Genomic DNA, 25,809 nt, shown 5'->3' on the forward strand with positions numbered 1-25,809 from the left:
AATTTATTAATTTAATTTTATTTGATCTTAATAATATTAATAATTATCATCAATATTAATTAGTATGGGTTTTAGACTTGCCAATCTGTTTGATCAGAAGATAAAAGCTTTTGTCCTGAATCAGGCTCCACAGAATTTATAAAGGACCCTGGAGGGTATGACACGAAGCTCACACTGAGACAGATACAGCCTTAAAGACTTTTTATTAAAATTAATAATAGTAAGTAAATGGTAAAATACCCAGAGTTACAAAGTTACAATTGCATTACTACTATTCAATTGATGCGTATAATACTATATTATCATATGTAACAAAGCTTTGGTTAACATACTCACACCCTTCCTTGATAACCTGGTGATAAGAGACACAGGAACAGCCTTGTGGTTCAGCTTTCTCAATTCTTGAGTGAGGGATGCAGTGCTTAGAAAATGCTAAGAGCTATCAAAGCTGACTAAGGTTTACTTGACAAACTTAAATCAAAACCTAATCAACAAACTAAGAATAAAACTTAGGGAAACCAAGCTTAGCCTAGTTCCTTTGAAACTTAAAGTTTAAGAAGAACAAGTATAGCCCACTAATAGTAGCAGTCATTGTAGATAGATAGAATAGATAGAGTGGAGGAAGTAAGTGAGAATAGAGATGGAGTGAAGTGAGAACTGGAGATGGAGTAAAGTGAGAACTGGAGCAAGTGAGAAAATGGAGTACTCTATTGAGGTGGGTCACCTCTTTTATAGGGCAAAGTGCTGGAAATCCTTCCTCCTATGCCCAAATTTCATTCTTCACCCACAGAAATGTTAGGGTACACTTACCCCATAGGCTAATATGTATGTGCGTATTGATGACAGGTATGTACGCACATCAGTTTCTTGTGGTGTACTTGTTAAGTCTGTGGGTACAAAATTGAACCCCCCCCATGCCATTCTCCATTGTCTATTGGTCTAAATAAAAGGTCATAGGCGTAGGTACTTATCTATTTAGATAACAAGCTATAGGTCAACTTTTCTTTCTGAGTAAAAGGTCTTAATATAGATATGCTAACTTTGCTTCAGCTTAACATACAGGATATAGCCTGTAGGTCTCTTGCATTACAGCCAAACTTACTTTAATATAAATCTATAAACTTATTACAATAAACCAAATACTTTAAACTATAAGAACATTTTATATATATATATATATATGCAAGCAAGCAGGTTAGTCCTATAGGCTACATAGTGAAAGAATTAGAGGTTGTTTGTTTTAATGTATGGGCACTAAGCATTGTTTAATTTGCAAATTGATCTATGATTTTTCATTTAGAACTAGAAATGCCATTATCCTGCTGGTTTCTGCTAAGGCAAGAAATTGATAATACATGTATATTCCATGTAGGAATTAAAAGAACCATTCTCACACTCCAGCAAGCTTTAAATATATATTTTCCCAACCACCAGAGAACATTCAGGTACTGTATTTTATCTGTATTTCCTAACAACCATAAGCATGATAACATCATTGTGCTAATGGAAGCATTTTCCTTGCTAATCAGAACATTTGTCTTAATTCATTTAATGATACCCCAGTTATGGATAAATAAACTTGAACCACAGAACTTTGAGCTTATTTTGATCAGAAAAGTTTAGTTTAGTTAACTTTTGTTTGTATATATTTTTTCCTTTGCTTCTTGACACCCTGGTCGTAAATGGAAGCAGAAAAACTGCAAAAAAGACATAATTTTTTGAACCTAGAAAGGGGCTGTGGAACTAAGAATGTCAGATGAGAATCTAAACTGAACCTCTGAAACATTGGGGTATTTAATCTTCCTTATGTTTCTCTGAAATAAAGTCCCCAGAGTTCACCTTTTGTAAATGCTGATGAAATTTCTGTTCATCATGGAAGCATTACTGTGATGCCACAAACATTAGACCTATCATGAGATAACTCTGGAAGGAGTAGTCTGATTAGAAAAGAGGCTATAGCTCTTTCATGATATTCTGAAGGCTTAAAGAGGACATAATACCACCTCTAGGAATTCACCTAGTATTGGGTTGCTGTAAGACCAACATAGTGAGTTCTGAGTTGCCATGTTGTGTAGTGCCTATGTAGATGAATGCTGGTCTATACTAGACAATAGTGGTGGAGATGGCTAGAGTGCAAAGCAGCCTATACGTAATCATAAATTAGAGCACACCTTCAGGATGCTCTAACTTGTGTCAGCTGTACTGGGCCCATTAGCAATCCAGAACTAGCAAGGTCTAGAAGTGGCATATTAGGTGCACCAATATGCTGCACAATCCATGTTGTGCTTTTTTAAAACCATAGCATAGAATCTGCCCCTATACTTATATTCGTGGTGCTTGGTAAACAGAAATGTTGGGGAAATAAAAATGTAGAACCAGTTTGTAACAGCATAATGTGGCTTTGATAGAATAGGACACTTTAGAAACATTGCCAGCGTATGGCACTGGCTGCTTCAGATGTAATCTTTCTGGCAGCTCGTTACAGCAATGTTAAATAATAAAATAAAACATACTGGCAGAATTATCCAATGGGGGGGGCGGGGGAGAGAGAGAGAGAGTGAGAGCTGAAAAAGCTTTAGAAAATCTGGCCCAAGGAAAATAGAAAGAAAAGTTAGCTTGAGGAACTGAAGTGAAATGTCGTTCTAAATGAGGGTTTGTTTTTTTTCATAACAGGGAAATGCCCCCATTAAATTATTCTTTCTTTACAGTACAGAAAAAAAACTAAGGAGCTACTTCATAGTATGTACTTGACTAACAGTAGAAACTGTCTATTAAACACTGATATAAACAAATTTAAAAATACTCTTTTTTATAATAAAATATTTGTTTTATATTAAAGCATCTGATTCTTCCTGAAATAAGCAGAACAATTCCAGTCACTCAGCTAAAACTGGTTCTGTGCCTTAGAAATAAGGGTCAGATATCCAGAATCTTGTCTCTTTCATTGTTACTTTGAAGGACTGGGTATGTTGTCATAAGGTAATACAGGAAAGATGTCTAACAGGTAGAGTAGTAGTCCCGGGAGTTGGGACTCCCGAGTTCTGTTTGTAGTTCTCCCATCACATTGCTGGGGGACTTTGGGAAAGTTATTTAAAACCTCAGTGCCTTCGTGTCCTCATTCATTGCCAGAAACACAGAAAACTTCATTACGCTGCTGTGCTGATTAATATAACCTTTATGCAAACAAGAATATGACAATTGAAATGTAGACACATTTTCACTGAAGGTAATTTTATATAAATATTCCATCACCCTTGCAAGGTTTGTACATTCATGGAATGCCAATATTCACATGTAAAAAATCCTGCAAACCATTATTTCAATGTTGTTGGCATGAAGCATAATTTTTACACATCTTTGATATTACACTTGACTATATCTAAATGTATAGTTAGAATGTTAAAAATGTTATTTTGGCTCCCTTTTTAATTTCATGTAATTGATGTATCATATTAACGGAAACATTGAATTATGGTGATTTATAGTAAGTCATTACAAGCTTGTAATTTTATACTTTATACACAAATTAGGCTTGAATTTCAGACACAAATGGGTGCACCTAAGATGTATAAAAAACTGTCCCTTAATTTATGTTTTAGACGAATCTACTCACTATTAATTACTCATACACAGAATATATTGTTCAGAAAGACAATAGTGTACCAAATGCATGTAGTGCTTATTGCCTTGATTCAACAAAACATTTAAGCACGTGGTTATGTCTATCCCTGTTTGGCAAAGCATTTAAATTTATGTGAAGCATTGCTTAACTATAAAAACAGTGAGGCATCCAGTGGCACCTTAAAGACTAACAGATTTATTTGGGCATAAGCTTTCGTGGGTAAAAAAACCACTTCTTCAGATGCATGGAGTGAAAATTACAGACGCAGGCATTATTATACTGACACATGAACAGAAGGGAGTTACCTCACAAGTGGAAAACCAGTGTTGACAAGGCCAATTCAATTAGGGTGGATGTAGTCCATTCCCAATAATTGATGAGGAGCTGTTAATATCAGGAGAGGGAAAGTTGCTTTTGTAGTGAGCCAGCCACTCCCAGTCCCTATTCAAGATCAAATTAATGGTGTTAAATATGCAACTGAATTTTAGTTCTGCAGTTTCTCTTTGAAGTCTGTTTTTGAAGTTTTTTTTGTTCAAGTATGGCTACTTTTAAATCAGTTCTAGAATGTCCAGGGAGATTGAAGTGTTCTCCTATGGCTTTTGTATGTTACCATTCCTGATGTCTGATTAGTGTCCATTTATTCTTTTACGTAGAGACTGTCTGGTTTGGCCAATGGCAGAGAGGCATTGCTGGCACATGATGGCATATATCAAATTAGTAGATGTGCAGGTGAATGAGCCCCTGATGGTGTGGCTGATGTGGTTGGGTTCTATGATGGTGTCGCTAGAGTAGATATGGGGACAGAGTAGGCAACGTGGTTTGTTACATGGATAGGTTCCTGGGTTAGTGTTTCTGTGGTGTGGTGTGTAGTTGCTGGTGAGAATTTGCTTCAGGTTGGGGGACTGTCTTTAAGCAAGGACTGGCCTGCCTCCTAAGGTCTGTGAGAGTGAGGGATCGTTTTTCAGGATAAGTTGTAGATCATTGATGATGTGCTGAAGAGGTTTTAGCTGGGGGCTGTATGTGATGGCCAGTGGTGTTTTTTTATTTTCCCTGTTGGGCCTGTCCTGTAGTAAGTGACTTCTGGGTACGCGTCTCACTCTGTCAATCTGTTTCCTCACTTCCCCAGGTGGGTATGATAGTTTTAAGAATGCTTGATAAAGATCTTGTAGGTGTTTGTCTCTGTCTGAGGGATTGTAGCAAATTTGGTTGTATCTTAGGGCTTTGCTGTAGATAATGGATCGTGTGATGTCCTGGATGGAAGCTGGAGGCATATAGGTAAGTATAGGGGTCAGTAGATTTCTGGTATAGGGTGGTGTTTATGTGACCGTCACTTATTTGCACTGTAGTGTCCAGGAAATGGATATCTTGTGTAGACTGGTCCAGGCTAAGGTTGATGGTGTGGTGGAAATTGTCGATGGCGGGGTGGAAATTTTCAACTTTGAAATTTTCAACTTTAAACATTTAAATTTAAAACAATTCAAAATCAGTAATCAAAATGTAAAAATATCTTTATTTTTATATTGTTATCAGTAAAATTAGAAACTGTAAATCCCTTGCATTACAATGAACTATTTCTTTAACTGTTTGTATAAAGTGCTGTTTGTATAAAGTGTTTGTATAAAGTTTCCCTTCACTTTTAGCTCTAGCATTTGAGGATGCACCATCATTAGAGTGTTATTTTGAGAATCCAGACACTTCAGAGCAGCATTACCTAAAAGGAAACATTTTTGTATTTATTGGGGCAGTGGTTAGGGTTAGGGCTCATACTAAATTAACACCTTAAGCAGTGTACCTTGTTAATTATCCCTTATCTTAATATTTAATATTGTTTTAATATTCTTTCTTCTTCTTCTTCCATACTTATGGTAACTTTTTTAAAATATATATCATATCTAGGTTTTTTGTTTCTACTGGTGGCCCACATCCACACATTACCTTGATATTGGTGCTGCACATAATAAAATTCATTCCATACATGGATGAAAAAAATTAGAGAGAACATTGGCTGAGATTCTTTCTCATAAAATCAAGCCTCCTGTTGGCTTTGTCCTCACAGATTGAAGGGATAACTAGGTGTTCATCTGCACTCCAGAAATGGTTTCAAATTGTATTAGTCCTAAACAGGACTAATCCATTTTTGTTTTTCTCCTCTAGCCCCCCAAGTCTATTGATTTAGCATTTTGCTCAGACTGTAAATGAGCATTCATTGTGAACCATACAATACTCAATTTGCACATGAGTAGAGAACATATTTTTTAGTATATATACCATAATGCTTCACATATTTCACACACACATGTCCCACAATGACCAGTATGACTCAGGCTTTCATTAGCGATATTATGACATCCTTTGGAGGACTAGTAGATGCCAGACTCAGGGGACTTCTGCAATGAAATTCTCATGTATCCCTTTGCCAGTTGCCATCAATATGTCCTTAGGTCACATCAGTCTCAAATGAAATTTGTTTGCCTTCACACTCTTCAGAAAAATCAGTCTGTTGGGACATTTCCAGGAACTGGATAACCTTCCTTCCCCTCCTTCATGTCTCCCCAAGGCCTTGACGCTGGACATAGGTATTAATTTATGGCCACAACACCTTTCATCCCATTCTCAAGTGTCATGATGAATCTCAGCACTATCCCTGCTTCTTCTGCAGCTTCTCTGCTTCTGACATCCTCATCTAAGAAAATCCAAAGACTAACTAGGGCAAATACTAAATAAGGTTCTGTTCTGATTAAATTCTAATACAGCCCCTGTTTCCTTGGTGTCAGAGTCCCTACGATCAAGCCTTGAATGCACACACTTACATATAAGATTTTGTTTTACAGGGGGATAGTCTAATTTAGCAGCAGATCCTGAGCTGGTATATGCGGTCATAGCTCCATTGAAGTCATTCACAATTTACATGAGATGAGGATTTGCCCCATTATTATGTACTATTTTCTTTGGTGATATAGTCTGAAGCATCTTATCTTAAAACATGTCTTTTCTCCTTAGCCTGTGTCTAATTGTGTTTTCCTTTTATTATTGGCCTTCTGCCATTCATCCACCCTTAAGTGTCTTTAATCCACTGTTTTCTTTCATTCACACTGTATAGTTGCTGCAGTTATTGAACTAAATTATTATGTAAAGCAATTTAGGATAGTGTTTATATGAAAAAGCACTGCACAAAAGGAACTAAATTGTTGTGTAAGTAAACACATGAGAAACAGCTAGTGGTAATGATGCTGATAGAAATCAGAGAAGAAAAGGGGAAAGTCAAATTAACTCTTGGATTTGAAGCACCTCCCACCCCCCGTCTGCCCATTGAACCACCCAAATATAAAATTACATCAGAAATGATCATTGTGAATATTGCTTTTAATTAGTAACAGACACATTAATTGTGATGATATATGTGTTTCTCCCTCAACAAAATTGGTAAATCAGAAATCTCATTCATCTTATTCATCTTAGCTGCTCTTTTTTTGGAGCAAGCAAATAAGTTACCATCTAATTTATGTTTCGGGTATGATAATAAATAGGTATTCGCCTACAGTGAAGCCACTTGTTAGTTGTAACAGATGTATTATTTAGAGGCAGTAATAACCCTAAACTTTCTCATTATTATCAATCTCAATAGACACAGATCCGCAAAGAGCAATGTGGTTTTCATAAAACCATGGTGTCTGTGCAACTGCTGTAACCACTGGCCAGCTCATCAGCTGGTGTTAATCGGCAAAGCTCCATTGAGGTCAACGTAGCTTTGCCAATTTATGCCAGTTGAAAATCTGGACTTACATATGTTTGAATAAGAGGCAAGGATTATGTTTCCATGCACCCACAATAAAAATGTACCTTTCAAAAAAGACTAGGGGTATAATTTTCAAAAGTGCTCAAGTCCCATTTTCAAAGGTGACTTAGTCCCAGTGAATTTCCATAAGACTTAGACTTCCAAGTACCTAAATTGCTTTTGAAAATGTTACCATTAAATAAATCCCAGTTGAATATATTACCCTTACACTCAGTTGCATTGTGTCACTTTGCAAGTGCTCCAGCAGTATTGGTAGGGCCTTCACTAGGGCTGGTGGAGGAAAAAAGCAAAGAAACCTTTTTCTGCTGTAAAATGCTGTCTTGTCAAAACCAAAATGTTTACATAAGAACAGCCATAGTGGATCAGACCAAAGGTCCATCTAGCCCAGTATCCTGTCTTGCGACAGTGGCCAATGCCAGGTGCCTCAGAGGGAACAAACAGAAGAGGTAATCATCAAGTGATCCATCCCCTGTCGCCCATTCTCAGCTTCTGGCAAACAGAGGCTAGGGACACCATCAGAGGCTAGGGTCATCATGGAATTATACTGGTATTAAGAAATGTGTGTTGTTTCTCAGGTCTTGGGTGGAATTTGGAGGGGGAAGGAAGAGAAGAGACTCCAGAACAGCCAAGTGTTTAGTGCACTCTCGTGGGATGTGGGAGATCCAAGTTCGAGTCCCTACTCCGAATCAGGCAGTACAGGAGACTTGATCCTAACCACTGTGCAGTTCTGGGGTGGGTCACTTTCTGCAGGAGTGGATTTTTCTTATGAAAATGAGCTAAAGGTCTCATTTTCCTTCTACATCAGAACAAAACAAAAATTCCCAAACTTTGGAATTTTTTGTGAACCAGAATTGTTGTTTTTGGCCAGCCTTACTCCTTTAGAAACCTGCTAACCTGGACTCATTATTACTATCTGTGTCTGTTTTAGATTGTATCAGAGGGGTAGCTGTGTTAGTCTGGATCTGTAAAAGCAGCAAAGAGTCCTGTGGCACCTTATAGACTAACAGTGATATTGGAGCATGAGCTTTCGTGGGTGAATACCCACTTCGTCGGAGGCATGTAGTGGAAATTTCCAGGGGCAGCTAAATATATATGCAAGCAAGAAACAGGCTAGAGATAACGAGGTTGCTTGCATATATATACCTGCCCCTGGAAATTTCCACTACATGCCTCCGACGAAGTGAGTATTCACCCACAAAAGCTCAAGCTCCAATACCACTGTTAGTCTATAAGGTGCCACAGGACTCTTTGCTGTTTTAGACTGGAAATTCTCATTCTTCCCTTTGAAAACTTCATTCTTCATGTTTCATTCTTCTCACAGTAACTGCCAGTAACTCCCTTCCTGGTGTAAGAGAAATGAGTGAGGATTTCATCTGTCAGTTGATGTGTGGGGATTGAATAAGATCAGGATAAGAACAGAAAGCAGGATTTTATGTGCTAAACAGCAGATGTGTGAGTAAAGATTTAGAAAGAATAAAATAGCTTGAGAATTGTACTTTCAGGTGTATTGGTACTGCATGCACACAGAGAGTGAATACTACATTACATCCTAATAAGAGGCATTTGATATGAGATGGTTACAGAAAAGACCAAGGGCAGAAGAAAAATTATCAGTTATACCTAACAATTCATTGAACTGCTAGTTGACACAGTATGGTCTAGCAGCAGCTAGAGCACTGTACTTGGGAGTCAGAAGACCTGGTTTCTCTTCTCTGCTGATATACCATGGACAAGTTTCTATGCCACTGTATAATCTAAACAGACAAATGGGAAGACGACAAATTCTTTGGGGCAAAGACTTTTTCACTGTTTCTATACTGCCTAACACAATGGGGTCCTGGTTTTGTCAGGCCTGTACTTGTACTTGCTATTATAATGTTAATTCTAATAACAATCTGGTGTGCAGAAAGATGTGGAACATTTAAAGTGGTGATGCATAAAATGTTCAAACCATGATAACTCTGTAATTGTTTGTTACTGCTCAGACAGAAGTTATAGCCACACGTGGTCCCTCGTAGCAAGGAGTGAGAAGAAGCAATGCCTCCAGAAAAGTTGACAAACAAGGTGTTACTTTGCAAGAGATGAATAAGGCAGCACTAAGAGCTTGGGAGAGTTAACTTGGATTATAATATTGATCCTGAATTGAATTGTATGCTCTCACACAAACCCTTAACTGATATGCTGTGGTGCTTTTAAATAGAGTTGGCTGGCCTTCCCTGGGGTATAAAGTACAGCTCATCAACTGCTAGTGTTAGTACAATCACTCTGTGAAGTTCGAGTAATGTTTCAGTGTGGCCTTTCTCATTCATGTTAGGCTAACTAAAGTGTGGATAACTGAAGTTACTTTTTCAGTGAAGATATAACCTGAGGAACTCCCAGTAAGCTAGATACTGTGCCTTTTACACTGGTTTCTATATAATTCTGAGCCCAGGACCCTAACCCTCTGATCCTTTATGTGGCAGACAAATAAGCCTAAATAAACATCTTTGTTCTATTATGTAAATTAATTATTTTTTCAACAGACCTCTGCTGACCTATCCTTCCAGTGGCATGTTATTTACAGTGATGTCCATCACATAACATGAATGTTACCAGGTTATAGTGCATAATATGTGAAAAAATGAAGTAACCATGCATACTAATGAAAAATAAGTAGGTTTTATTTTATTTTTTACAGTAAAAAAGACGATCTTATTTTTAAGCCTTTTAAAAAAACTCTTTGCTTTGAACAGTACTTGCATCTTCAAGATTTTTGCAAGAACAATTGCAGATAAGTATTTTCAGGCACTGCTGTTTGTGGATGGCAGATATTCTACAGTTACTTCTGTACAGGATGGAATTTGATTGTATGTTAGCTGTACAAAAGTGACAATATTTGCTACTGAGAGACATCTTTCAACTTCATAGCCCATATCTTTCCAAAAGGCCCAGTTCTACAATGAAGTATGGTGTTCAAATACATTTTTTTTTACTGGATTGTGCAAATCATAGACTCGTAGGACTGGAAGGAACCCCAAGAAGTCATCTAGTCCAGTCCCATACACTTATGGCAGGACTAAATATCATCTACATCATCCCTGCTGGGTGTTTGTCTAGCCTGCTCTTAAAAATCTCCGATGATAGAGATTCCACAATTTCCCTAGGCAATTTATTCCAGTGCTTAACCACAATGTTTCATTGTAATCTCCTTCACTCATTGGTAACATTGTTTCTTATGCATATATTTCACCTTTAATCAGAAAAATGTGAATGGTAATTGGGAATCATGTAAGTACGCCTTACTAGATACTCAAAAATCTACAATCAAGGAAGAAGGCTATGCTGGTTTTTTTTTTTAAATGTTTTAGAGGGTAAGTGAAAGCAGCTGTAAAAAATATATATAAACAAATGGAACAAAGGGGAAGTTGATAGGAATGAATAGTTGGAAATTAGGAATTGTAGAAAACTGGTAAGGGAAGCAAGGGAACATAAGGAGAAAATTGTGCCCAGCAGAGTTCAGGACAGTTAGGAAGAGGTTTTTAAAAATATATTAGGAACAAACAGAATTCTGATAATGGTATTGGTCCATTACTAGATGAAAAAGGTAGAATTATTAATAATATGGAAAACACAGAAGCATTCAATAAACATTTTTGTTCTGTATATAGGGGAAGAAACAGATGATATAATCTCATGGTGATAACACTCTTCCTATTCCACCAGCATCTTTGTAGGATGTTAAACTGAAGCTATTAACATTAGAGAGTCTTAAATCAGAAGGTTCAGGTAACTTGCATCCAAGAATTTTAAAAGAGCTGGTTGAGGATCTCGCTGGACTGTTAATATTGATTTTCAATAAGTCTTGGAGTACGGGGGAAGTTCCAGAAGATTGGAAGAAAGCTAATGTTGTACCAATTTTTAAATAGTGTAAATAGGATGACCCAGGTAATTATAGGTCTGTCAACTCAATATCAATCACAGGCAAGCTAATAGAGTGGGAGACTCAATTAATAAAGAATTATCGGAAGGTAGTGTAATTAATGCAAATCAACATGGGTTTATGGAAAATAGATCCTGTCAAACTAACTTGATATTTTTTTTATGAGGTTACAAGTTTGGTTGATGAAGGTAACAGTGTTATATACTTAGACTTCTGTAAAGCGTTTGACTTGGTACTGCACAACATTTTGATTAAAAAACTAGAACAGTATACGATTAACATGGCACATTAAATGGATTAAAAATTGGCTGATTGACATTTCTCAAAATTTAACCATAAAGAGGGAATTGTCATTAAGAGTGTGTGTTTTTGGTGGTGTCCCACAGGGATTGGTTCTTGGCTTTATGCTACATAGGGCATACTCACTAGATAGGGGACTCTGTCTTGGGAAGCAGTGACTCTGAAAAAGATTTGGGGGTAGTAATGGCTAATCTGCAGAACATAAGCTTCTCATGCAAAGCTGTGGCCGAAATTGCTAATGCAGTCCTGGGATGCATGAACAGAGGAATCTTGAGTAGGAGCAAAATCATTATTTTTACCTCTCTATTTGGCACTGGTGGGATTGCCACTGGAGCATTTTGTCCAGGTCTGGTTCCTGCAATTCAAGAAGAATGTTGATAAATTGGAGAGAGTTCAGAGAAGAGCCGCAAGAATAATTACAGGATTAAAAACATGCTTTAGAGATATGCTAAATAGATTGAGTTTGAGTCTAACAAAAAAAAGTTTAAGTGGTGATTTGATTACAGTCTATAAGTATTAACACGAGGAAGAAATATTTTAAAATGGGCTCTTTAATCTAGCAGAGAAAGGTATATCATGATCCAGTGGCTGGAAGTTGAAGTTAGACAAATTCAGACTGGAAATGAGGAATACGTTTTTGGCAATCAGTGTTATTAACCATTGGAACAACTTACCCAATGGTTGTAGTAGATCCTCAATCACTGGCAATTCATAAATCAAAACTGGATTTTTTTCTTCTAAAAGATATACTCTAGATATTATTTTGGAAAAATTCTATGGCCTCTGTTATGCAGGAAATCAGATTAGATTATTACAGTGGTCCTGCCTGGCGTTGGAATCTATCAGTCTATAAAACCTTATAGAAGGTTTTGCAGTTGATTGAAAACTTTGTGAAACCCACAAAGATTTGGCTGAGATAACAGTATTTCACTGGGGAGGTGATTTTTTTTTCTTGTATGAAAAAAGGATGTTTGCAATTCTGAAGGATGACCATGAGTATTTTGTAGATCATTTATTTTGTGAAAAGTGTCCTCTTACTCTTGCAATGAAGCATGCATACTAAACCATGTGTGGTTTTCTTTTGTTGCTTTAACATAAGGAAAACTAATATCGGTTTTGGTTTTAACAGGCAAGATATTGGACTTATCCTTTAATTTCCGATGCATGTTGGTGCAGTGACTTGTCTAGTCATGGAGCCATTGCAAAGAGTTCCACTCTCTCAAAGCAATGAAATTATTTGATTGAGACTAGTAAGTCCTCTTGGCTGGTTCTTCAGCTCCTTTCCCATAAAACTACTACTTCTTCTCTTCCCTTATCAATAGCATACATCTTCCTCTCATTGTATGCCTGCTGACATAGCTCCTTTTGGCGAGGCATATAATGGCACCTGATAACAGCATGCCAACTGATCCATTACCTCACAGCTCCTCCCACTCTTCTATATTCACACTTCCTGCTGCTCCCTGCAGCTGTGGTTGCATCCATATGCCTTTCTCCACACTGCTCCAGCTCATCCCTCCTTATCACATTTGTCACTGTTTTGCTTCCTTTTGCTCTTGCAACAAATCAGGCACAAAGGGATTAAGTTTCTGCATCTATTTTCCTCCATAATGGGCTAAACATTAGGGGAACTATAGCTGTGTTAAATGTTCCTGGCAGTTTCAATTAGTCATTGGCACTAGAGATCACAGATTGTTAGCGGAAGGGTGGTTCTTTTCTCTTCTTCTCTAGTTCTTCTCTTTAGGATACCAGGGCATTTGCAGCTCTGTCTCTGAAATGGTGTAGAACAGTTGCTTATTCTGGGCTGCATCATCAGTACTAATGCAGCTGCTTCCCCTCCACCCTGATGAATTCTCTTCCATGTGGTGTTACTTAATGGAAAAGCATTCTATTACCAGAAATGAGATAGGAAAGCAAGGGAGGAATAATTACAACATTACTAAGAAAAGTGACAATCTTTTCCCTTAATGTTCTAGAAAAGGACCAGACTGTAAAGACCAGACCAATCCCTTCAGTCTAAGTTACAAGGAGAAGTCTACACTACAAAATTAAGTTGACCTAAGTTATGGTGACGTACAATCATCACAGTAATTGAATGGCTTTTGCATCTCCATTCTACACTCCTTGTGTCAGTGGGGCACATCCTCATCAGGAGTGCTTGCACCTCTTTAGCAGTCAGTGTGGGGCGTTGTGGGATGACTTCTGAAAGGCAGCAACAGTCGATGTAATAAGCAACAGTGTTGACACTGACACTGCATCGACCTAACTACATGGACCCTATAACTCCGCCTCTCATGGAGGCAGAGTTATTAAGTTGGTGTAGTAGCTGAGTTACGTTGGTGGAAGCTACATTTTAGTGTAAACACTTAGCGTTAGGTTGACATAAACTGCCTTATGTCGACCTAACTCTGTAGGACTGACCAGACCTAAGGAAAGGTGAGCTCCACTATTTGGGAAACATAAAATAAGCCAATGAAATGTAATGTGCATAGATTTCACAGATTTTTTAAGGCAGAAAGGACCATTGTGATCCTTGCAGCCTGACCTCCTGCATAACACAGGCCATAGAATTTCACAAGTTAAATCCTGCATCCATCCAGTGTACCTTAAAAAAAAACAACAACCAACAACGCCAGTGTCACAGCTTAGTAGGTCACAGCTGAGCATGCCAAATTCAGGACAAGCTGCTGAGAAATAGGGCAGACTCACCCCAAACTGGTGGTTATTCTATCATTAGATTATACCAAGCCAGTAAGAAAAGTAAACCTCTGTCTCACCACACTGGTCAACAGGAAGTAAAAAAATGCAGTCTCCTTAGGCATTCCAGCCCTTGTCTCACCACCCAGACACTGGACTCTATGATAAGTGGTTACTGAAAATCAGTTTAATCAAACATAGGGTTCTTTTAATCCTGAGAGATCAGCGACTAAGCAAGGTCAATATATAACTTAGATCTTACCCAATAATCACACTAATACCAATCCTTTAGTAACTAAAATTAAAGGTTTAATAATAAAAGAAAAGAAGAAAGTTGTTAATAGATCAAGTACATACAAATAATCACAAAGTCCTTATATCAGGTTTGTAGCAGTGATAGAATAACTGCTGGATTGTAATGTGTCTCTGGTAACTTCTGAAAGATTGGAAGGTCTTCAGTCCATAGTTCAAAATGCTCCTTTTAGTTGTAAATACCCAGTCCAAAGAATCAGGGCATGAAAGAAGCAAAATGGAGACATCTGTGGGGTCTTTTATATTCTCTGCCATGTGCCTGGAAATTTACTGACTCAAACAAAGCTCACAGCCCAGGTGCCTGGAAAATTACTGGCTCAAGATGGAGTCTAGGCTCACATGAGCATATCACATATCCTTACACAGTTTGATGACTCACAGGGGCATCCATTGCCCATATTCTTACTGAGGCATTCACAGGAAGATCTTTCTGGGTGGAATTAGTTTCTTCAATGGCCCATTGTGAAATCTAAGTATCCTTGATGGGCCATCAATAAACAGCTGTCTGGCCTTAAAGTAAATCTTATCTGGTGCATGTTACCCAGGGATACAATACATGTATAAGACACATTTCCATGCCCAGCATTCATAACTTTAGACAAAAAGATGATACATGCATGTAAACAGGATAACACTGCTCTACAGGCAAAATGCTTCTGAAATAAATGTAGTCAAACTTTACTAATTTTGGGTCACTGAGAATGAAAATGATGCTTAAAATTGTTGACTGGCTCTAGTTTTCAAGATATGCTATTGGGTCAGTATATACGACTCTTTACTTGGGAATAGCAGAGGATAAGTGAGTTATAAAGGGAAGGGATCTCAATTTAAACCAGAAATGACTAAAATACATCTTTGACTGGATCTATGAATAAATCTATGACTGAGTTTGGACAGTACTTGCTTTTTAGGCAAAACAATGAATGATGCAATCTGAAGCTGGTATTGCGTCATACATGATATGAATTGCATCATGTTATTCCTAGAAGTCATGGATGATGCAATCATAACAAAGCTTAGATCACTCTGCTGAACAAATTGCCCTATATCAGCTCTAGAAATCATACAGTGTCGTGCTCTCTTATTTGTCAGTGTTTGATTTTGCAAAGGGACACATTTCTGTTTAGCCAAAGTGAGCAGAGATGCCTCGTACTTGTGTGAACAGTGCAGATAACTTCTGCTATGTTTGTGGTGAAGTGACTTTTGCATCACAAAAGCGCAGTATAACCACTATGGTTAAGAAAGCCTATCTATCACCTTTATTTTGGCTGCAAAATTGGAGATCAGGACAAGAGGTGGGCCCCACACATATGCTGCAACACTTGTGCAACAAATCTTTGCCAGTGGTTGAACAGGAAAAGGAAATCTATGCCTTTTGCAGTGCCAATGATTTGGAGAGAGCCAACAGATCATACCAGCAATTGTTACTTCTGCATGGTGCCTCCAGTTGGGAAAGGTGTGTCAAAGAAGAAAAAGTGGACTGTGCATTATCCAAACATTCCATCAGCTATACGCCCAGTACCCCACGGAGAAGGACTGCCAGTTCCTGATGCACCAGAATCATTCTCACTTGAGTCAGACGAGGAAGAGGAAGAGGATGAAACTTCTGGTCTTGAACCATCAATGTCACAGGACCCACATTTTCTCCCATCCTCCTCCTCTGAACCACACCTCATAACACAAGGTGAACTGAATGACCTTGTCAGGGATTTGGAACTACCCAAGAGTAAGGCAGAGCTGTTGGGCTCCAGATTACAGCAGTGGAATCTCCTGGCAGGTGATGTTAGGGTTTCCATGTTCCGTGACCGTCAAAAGGATCTTGTCCCATTCTTCTTCATGGAAGGTGATCTTGTAGCCTGCAACAACATCGATGGTGTGATGGCAGCCCTCAACATCGTTCACGATCCAGATGAGTGGAGACTGTTGATTGATTCATCGAAGACGAGTCTTAAAGCTGTTTTACTGCATAATGGCAATGTTTTGCCATCAATTCCAGTTGGTCATGCAGTCCATATGAAGGAAACCTATGATAACATGAAACAACTTTTGAGGTGCATAAACTATGACCAACATCAGTGGCAGCTTTGTGGCGATTTGAAGGTTGTTGCTCTCTTGCTTGGTCTGCAGACTGGATACACAAAGTACTGCTGTTTTCTCTGCGAATGGGATAGTTGTGCAAGAGATTCCCACTACATCAAGAAAGATTGGCCACTCCGACAGTCATTGGAGCCTGGGAGGAAAAGTGTTCATCATCCACCACTTGTTGACTCAAGGAAGATTTTGTTACCACCCTTACACATCAAGCTGGGTCTGATGAAGAACTTTGTCAAGGCCATTGACAAAACACAAGCAGCTTTCAAGTACCTCCATGGAAAATTTCCAAGGTTAAGTGAAGCTAAGATAAAGGAAGGTGTCTTTGTTGGTCCTCAGATTCGTGAACTTCTTCGAGATGATGTATTTGACCATGCACTGCGTGGCAAGGAAAAGACGGCATGGAAAGCCTTCCAGTTAGTGGCAATAAATTTTCTCGGAAACAACAAGGCAGACAACTACAGGTTGTTGGTGGAAAACCTCCTCAAGGCATACAAAAGCCTTGGTTGCAACATGTCACTAAAGAGACATTTTTTGCACTCTCATCTAGATTTTTTTCCACCGAACTGCGGAGCAGTGAGCGACGAGCACGGCGAGTGATTTCACCAGGACATTGCAACAATGGAGAAACGCTATCAGGCAAATGGAGCCCATCAATGCTTGCAGACTATTGCTGGACAGTGACAAGAGATGAATACAAGAGACAAGCCAAGAAGCGCCGAGTAGACACTGAATAGGACTAAACTATGTACATACCGGTAATAGTTTTTTGCCTTTTGTTTCATAATAAATTTTAGTTAGATAACCCTTTTGCTGATTTTTAAAGTGTTACATAAACAGGACAGGTGAAATATTATCATGTAAAGCAACCATAAACACATGAAAAGACCTAGGTTTACAATTTATGATTAAAACTCTACTATCTACACAATATACATAGACATAAAATGTAAAAACTTAAATATCTTAGAAACAGTAGCCAATCAGTTGTTTTAATTGTCATATTTGAATTCAGCACATCAAAATACATAATAAATATCACATTTTATCTCTGAATCAGATGACTTCTCAAAAATTGTAGACCAGTGTAATCATACTGAGCAAATCATAACTTTTCCATTGACACCTTAGATAACATATTCTTTGTACAAGATTTGTTGCAATGGTATAACAGTGGCAATATCAATGATAGAAATGGTCATATTCAATCATACAGCAACACAGTCAGCTAACCTTCTCAGCCATATCAGTTGCTAAGAGTACATCACCCTGATAATCTGCTAACTGAACTAGCCGCCCAAATTCAAAATCTGGTTTTAATCATCAAGCCCCACCATGCAAATAGTTCTTTACCTACTTTTCCTCCAAGATAGTGATCTGCCTCAATAACTGCATTCCTAAGGCTCTGTGAGATTGTCATTCCTGAGAATGGGAGGGAGGGAGTTCTCAGCAGCAGGCCCAAGGCTTGGAAACTCAAAACAGGAGGATGAAATGATCACAAATGTCAGTGCACGGGGCAGAATGAAGTACTGAATGCTAGTCAGAAAACAAACCATGGGCTGCATCCCTCTTACTGTCTCTTTTCTCATGTTTTTTTCCATGCAGCCTTGCTTGGTTGCCCCATTTACTACAAGGTAGATTTCTCATCTGGCCATGTATCAGGCAGAACTCCTGTGCAACTGAAAGGAAGTAAGAAAATGTATTTGTTAACCAAATTCTAAGAAATTCGTTAACCTGAAGTTAATAGGCTTTCACACATATATCCTCTGATTTAAGTGCAAAGTGAAGGACCCAGGCAAGTACTACTTTACTATGACAAATCAAAACTAATAGAATTCTAGAATGAGCCTCATTCTGACCTTACTTATGTCATAGTCATAAGCAATTTATCTGAAGTCAATGGACCCAATTCAAAGTTATGTATGCTACTTTATGCTTCTCTAGAAGCTTTAATGCCAGATTAACTGGCTATCTGTGTATTTGCCCAGCATCAGTGATAGCAGGTGTAGCATACAGTGTGCTCTGTACCAGTGACCCTCTGTGTCCCCAGTATAGATGGGGTGGCCAAGGAACTTCTCGTCCTAGCTACTGCCAACTGCTGGACTGAATCTTTTGGGCTGTGGGAAGCTGAGCATCAGTTACAACGGCCTTTGAGCTGCACTAACTTTAACTGGGGCAAAACTGGTCACCAACCTGAACTATGCTGAAAGCAGTACACAAACAGCTGAAAATCAGAACTAGTGGAATTCCACCAGTTGAAAGCTATTATAAATGAGATCAGAATTAGGTTCTCTTTGTATTTCTGGGACCTACTCATTTGCTGCCTTTCCCCTGCTTACACCTATGCAGAATTTATGCAAACTGAAGATAAAGTGCTACCACTCTGATTTGGTTTGAGTTTTAAACCCACTTTGCACAAGTATAAATGGCTGCACAAAATGCAGATCAGTGAACCCCTTGTTCTTAGAAATTTTATCTGTTTTATGTGTGAACAAAAAACCTTGTATGCACCATGTGAAGCCATTTACACTTTTGTGAAGTGATTGTAAAAATATTATCAGACCAACAGTGTAAATAAGTATATGAAAAGAATGAAGAATTCCTCCCCTCTGCCTTACGGTAGGTAGAACCAACAAAACAGATATTACAGGTACCCAAAAATGTATTCCCCACCTTCTGTTGCTCAAATGAGTGAGAGGATCTAGGTGATTGTCACTTCACAAGGAAAGTTCAAAGTAGTGGTTGGCTGGCTGAATAGTTTATAGCCACATTCCACCTGCACTGCTACAGCAGTAGAAGTTTAAGAATTAGTTGGAAATTACCCCACAGTAGGAAAATTCTTGGGAAACAAAGGGATGTTCTAGCTAACCCAACACCAGCCCCCAGCCTCGGTGTCAGAAGATGAGCTGTGAGGTGACCAGAAAATAGCTGCACTCCAATAGTCTCCAGATTCCCAAATAGCCTCTGGCCCACTAATGGAGCCAGGCGCAAATTAGAGCAGGCTTAGGGCAGCTCTAACTTGCACTAGCTGTGGCTGATTTGGATTTGGAATGTTCTGGCACTGAACCCAAATAAAGATATCATTCAACCTGTAACAGGTCCTCTGTCTGCCCCTCTTTCTGGGGCCCACTGGCTGCCCCAATAAAGCTCAGAGAGGCTTCTAGTTCTGCAGCACCCAGGGCTTTATTTACACCCTGTTCTCCCACCACCAGTGATATACTATATACAGAGCTTGCAGGCCTTATAATCTCCTCTCCTACAGAGTCTGCCCTCAGACTGGAGACTGACCTTCCCCTGGCCATTCCCCCTTCTTCTGGCTGCCAGCCAGCCTTTATAGCCCTTGAACTCCCAGGCCTGCAGGTGCAGCCAGTTCTAACAGCCAGGCACCAGACTTCTCCCCGGCTCCAATCTATTTCCCCATATTGGGGTTGGCTGAGCAGGGGCTAATTAGGTGCCTTTGCACCAGCACCCTGCTACACAACCATTTCCATACCCCTTTCCCCAGGTCATACATCAAGCACAGCTCAGCCAATCTGAGCATTGTACCTAACATTAGACACTGGGTGGGTTTAGTCCTTTAGCAATAGATTTTTGGTAAATATTTTGAATACTATTTATAGTATTGTACCATATATGTGCTATAAGAATCATTATACATTTCAGTAACTGTCTGTATTGTTTATATTTTATTATTCTGTGGGGAACCATTGCATGAATGGAAAGAGAATAAAACAAGTCAAATAAATTCCACAAGAAAACCTTTCATTTCTGAATGAGTGAGATGTGTTCTGAGATGTACTCTGCTGTGTTATTCTATTATGTGATCATTATAGACCTCTAGGTTGGGAGTGTTCTGGCTTCCCCAGGACACATCAGTAATAAGGTACTTTTTCCTTTAAAATGACATTTTGGGTTGATTTTAACACACTCAGGAAGCTGAGAATCTGATAGCAGTGGCTACAGACAGATATCATGAAAGCTTCCTTACACATCTTTCCTAATGTACCTCCATTTTGCTGTGCTGCTTATTATTTTAATACAGGGCCTCACTGCAGTAGAGATTATCAATTGGGCAAAAGTACATTGGGAAAGGTGTGAGCGTGGAGGGGGTGTTCTTTGAACAATTGTCCAGTGTGGCCCAGGATTGAGAGCAGCCAATTTACTTTGCACATTGAAGTTGCAAGTACATATATGATGCTTCCCAGGGGCACCTCAGGTTTTGAGGCACCTCACCACTATCTGCCCTTAGCATGAAGCAATCTTATTGCTGCCTTCTGTAGCCCAACTCCCCGAAACCAATAACCTCTGGCCACACATAAGCAGCGACTTTCAGAGACCTACAGACCTCAGTCTCTCCGTGCAGGCTGATGATAGACACACACCAACCCCAGGGTCCTCAGGATGCTCCCTGCAGTATTCAGCATTCTTTTGCTGGACATTGAGGCTGTGTCAACACTACAAAAGCTACCGTGACACAGCTGCATTGTTGTAGTATAGATAGTTTCTACAGTGACGGAAGGGGTTCTTCTGTTGCTGTAGTCAATCCAATTCTCCAAGAGGCGGTAGCTAAGTTTACCTAGTGGTCTCTACACTAGGGCTTAGGTGGGCTCAGTTAACCTCATGGGGGCATGCAATTTTTCACAGCCTTCAGTGATGTAGTTTAGCTGACCTAACTTTCAAGTGTAAACCAGCCCTGACAGAAATTATCAGGTAAGCTGTCCTCAAAAGGACTGCATGTACACAGCTTGACTGGCACAACTCAGGACCAGGTCCTTCATAACATTACGGTACTGAAATATATTAATAGTGAAACGATCATAAGTTTCTTATAAAAGAAGTAGCTAGAAAGGACAATAAGTGGAAACAAAATAATCTTTCTTAGAGTCTAAACTTTAACAGGCCTAAATCCTTGTCTAAAGTACTTTTGCACCTAAAGTAAACTCCCAGCATCACCAACCCACCTAGCTGGGATCCACCATTCCTGGATGCAAAAAGTGCTGTCCTTTTTGCTCCCTCACTAATGGATGACAAAATGTCTGCCTTGTTCCCCAGTTATAGCCAAGTAAACCTTTCAAGTGTACGTCTAGACAAAGCTCTCCCCCCCACCACATTCTGCTGTTCCTCTCTTCCTGTTGACTTCCCACCCCCTTGTTGACTCGTATGTAAATAGGAGTCCAGTTGTTTTTGTCTTACAATGATTAATCTACATTTGACAGATACGTATTTTTTTCTTCTTCTTTCCAGAAGAAACCTATTTGTCAGCTCTGCTTGGGACTCAATTTCTAAAACACATTTTAAGTACATACACACAGCTCCTTAAATAACAGACATACATAGATCTTGCAATGATGTTAATGACCAGCATGATCCTGGCTTTCATTTAAGACTTCACATGGCATTCTTGATAGATAAATACTATGACAGCAGTGTGTTAGGTGTAATGAGTTTGTCAGGCCTGTTAGGAGTTGCTAACACAGAGTCGTGAACCTGCTGCCAGCTGGCACCAGTGGGCCTGTGTCTCAGTGTGTTAATCAGTATTGAAAAACTGCAGCAGAAACTCACTCCATAACCCTAAGGTGAGTACTTACAGGTCTCTGTACAGTAGTCATACTTTCTAAAGGAGCTGCTATGTAGCTACTCTATATAACAGTCACTGTGAAATGCCGCACAGTGTTTCAATGGAACTCCTTAAGTAATTTTGGCTGCCAGATGTAACATGTGAATGCCCTGTGTAAGTAACTCTCAAATGCAAAGGGCCAAATTTAAACATGATGTAATTTTACTGGAGCCAATGGAGGTAAAGCAGATATGGATTTGGCCCAGTGATTTAAGATAGCTACTGTATACACATCCAAAACAGTCTCACACAGACACAAATGCTGTGCTCACCTATTCATTTTTTACTGTGCTCAGGTATTCTGTATCCTTTCTGTTGAGAAAAACGTTGCTGTCTCTTTCATCTGTTAATCTTATCTCTTGCCTAATGTGGCTCTTGCTACTGCAGTATCTCAGCTTCTACCCCCCTAAAAAGTGTGTGTGTGTTGTGTGAGAGAGAGAGAGAGAGAGAGGAAAAAAATCCATGGTCATATTCACAGTGAGTGACATGCATGGATGTGAAGCCTCTAATTGTGTTAGGAAACCTGTCCAGTGGTATCATCTAAAAAGTATGGTGAACTCATATGTCTGAACAACCAAACTTTGAGATGAAGTTAATGATGCTGCATGGGGGAGAGGGGAGTCCCATGTCCCTATGAGCATTTGTATTGCACGATCTGCAAAGGGTATACATATGATCAAAGGACAGTGTTTTGAATCTGACAGCCCTTTCTGTGACATCCCTTTGCTGCTGTGAAAGATGACAAAAGCACTAGATCCCATGATATTTTAGCACAGGCCACTGGTCTCATGTAGTGAGGTTTATCATGTTTCTTACAATGCAAACTACTCCAGATGGAAATGAAAGCAATCCAGAAGAGGTCTGACCACCTACATGCCCACAGATTATTAGATAAACACGACAAGATCCAGAGAAAGGAGGGAATCTAGCTGGAGAGTCAGATGCCAGGCAGAAAAAGATATTTTAGAGCATTTTTGGCAACCAGTGTCTTACAGTTACCAAGTTATAGATGTTTAGCCATGATTGTGCCTGATCATCTTTTTCGTGACAGAGCTCAGAGACAAGAAGCGGCCATGGTGTGTGAGAACACTGTATGTGAACGAATAGGTGAGCATAGCATTTGTATTTGTGAGAGACTGTTTTGGAAGTGTATACAGTAGCTTTCTTAAATCATTGGGCCAAGCCCAGATCTCAATTGGCTACAGTGAAATTACATCATGGTTAAATTTGGCACCTTGCATAACAGAGTTACTTACACAGGGCATTCACATGTGACACCTGGATAGTGGCGGCCAAAATTTCTTAGGTTTAAAACAAATAAAAGGAAGTTCTTCTTCACGCAGCGCACAGTCAACTTGTGGAACTCCTTACCTGAGGAGGTTGTGAAGGCTAGGACTATAACATTGTTTAAAAGGGGACTGGATAAATTCATGGTGGCTAAGTCCATAAATGGCTATTAGCTAGGATGGGTAAGAATGGTGTCCCTAGCCTCTGTTCATCAGAGGATGGAGATGGATGGCAGGAGAGAGATCACTTGATCATTGCCTGTTAGGTTCACTCCCTCTGGGGCACCTGGCATTGGCCACTGTTGGTAGACAGATACTGGGCTAGATGGACCTTTGGTCTGACCCGGTACGGCCGTTCTTATGTTCTAATGTGTTCCCTTGAAATACTGTGTGGCATTTCACGGTGACTGCGGTATAGACTACCTACATAGCAGCTCCTTTAGAAAATACAACTGTACAGAGACTTGTAGGTACTCACCTACAAAGAGACGTTATGGGGTAGATCAGTTGAGTCACCACTGTACAGTGGTTTGTAATAAGAAAGTGGAGAGGAAGATTGTAAGTCAAATGTCTGGTGATAAAATAATTAGGAATAGCTGCAGGCCAGTTTTTTGGAATAAAACAGTGTTCAGATGCAGTACTGATGGTGTCTAATTATATTGCTTAAAATACCGGTTTTGTTCCAGGTGCTTCAAATTGCCCTGCTCAGGAGAAAAGAGTGACCAAGAGCCGGGGATACTGATTCCAACCAATTGTAAAATCAACACTATTAAGACTAAGTTTTAATAAAGTAGATAAAAAATGGGAAAAAAATCCACCCTCCTCCCCCTTTTTAATGGTGTAGTTTTATGGTTTTGGTTTCTGTACAGTTGTCAGTGGCCGTATCCTTTTTCCAGTGAAGTCCTTGACAAAACTCCCATTAATTTCAGTGAGAGCAGGATGAGGCCTTATGTTTGCAATGTTACTACATAGTGTGAGAATGTCATCAATAGCCTTCTGCCCTGGATTTTGTTCTTGCTTTGGTTTATTGTAATTCAGAACCAGTGGCTAGATTCCAGTGGATGCATTACATGAGCTGCCTTTTTATTTATTTTTTAAATCTGTATCCCTGCTTGTAATGTGGGATTATGTAATGCAGCGTCTAAAGCTCTTGTAGCTTAAGGTTGGTTGTACGAATAAAAATGTAGTTGATTAACCCTGAGTGATTTAATGCTCACATGAATCTTAAAAAATTCTCCAGTAATCTCTAAAAAAAAAAAAATGCTCAGGGCATTTATGAGGGGCAGTGACTCTTATGAATCATGTTGGTTATCATCAGTGCTGAAGGGCAGAACACTGGTAGTTTTTTCTTATATAGAGACATACATAGATTTTTTAAAATTCATTTTGTTTAACTTACAGCAAAATATTTGCACTGAAATGGAGGATAAATGAAGGGTTAAAGGAATACTGCAAAATTCAACTGCAGCCATGTCCTGCTAGACTAAACCATAGTTTGTGTATTTTAGTTCATGTTTTAAAGCAGTATTAATGTGTTCTGGGAACTCCAAGGATATCTTTTTTTCTGTCAGACACCAGCTACTTTTTGGGCTGTGTCTCCCTCCAGAGGCACTTGTAGAAGAATGTGTTCCCATTTGTTGCCAGTGAATTTTATGAAGCAGAACCAATGCAGGGAAATTACTCTGAGTCTATTTTACACTAACAGTCAGAGGTAATTATCTAGCCAGCATAATGTTGCATTAAAATTCTGAAAACTTTCTGAGGATGTTGATTTAAAAAAGCAGGCAATAGGAAAAGTAGGGGAAATGTGGTGTTTGGGATAAGCAGCCCTGAAACATCATAAGGTGTTTTGCACTCAGTGAACAGGGATAATCATCTACAAAGATGTTATGGTCTAGATTGTCACAGTTCTTACTCCCTTTTTTCATCTGCTGAGATTGAGGTGTGGAGAGCACGGGCTACTCACCTCCTTCTACCAATTGTGAGCAAGTGGGTAGAGAGGGTTTGGAGGAGGTGGGAAGTGGGGGTAGCTCTGACTCCACCCCGGTACTCACTAGCCAGGGCAGCTGACTGAGTGCACAGCTGGGTCCCAGATACTCCATGAAAAGGGTGAAGTAATTTTTCTCTCTGTGGGGATCAGGGAAGGAACTGGGACTCTGTCGGTTAGTT

General features: G+C 39.3%; 1 long non-coding RNA gene across 2 annotated transcripts in view; it reads right to left on the bottom strand.

The window, feature by feature from the left end:
- The window catches only part of LOC123363536, a 57,329-nt gene extending 38,812 nt beyond the window's left edge, over positions 1-18,517 (bottom strand). The window contains exons 1-3 of one of the 2 annotated variants that reach the window (XR_006576801.1): positions 18,095-18,517; positions 11,937-11,992; positions 5,216-5,333 (exon numbers count right to left, since the gene is read on the bottom strand). This is a non-coding gene — a long non-coding RNA (uncharacterized LOC123363536). Of the gene's footprint in view, positions 1-5,215; positions 5,334-11,936; positions 11,993-18,094 lie in introns of those variants that run through there. The other variant, XR_006576816.1, reaches the window with a different exon arrangement.
- Between the last annotated feature and the right edge of the window lie 7,292 nt (positions 18,518-25,809).

Source organism: Mauremys mutica, chromosome 1 (genome assembly GCF_020497125.1).
Source record: "Mauremys mutica isolate MM-2020 ecotype Southern chromosome 1, ASM2049712v1, whole genome shotgun sequence".
Lineage (NCBI taxonomy): Eukaryota > Metazoa > Chordata > Testudines > Geoemydidae > Mauremys > Mauremys mutica.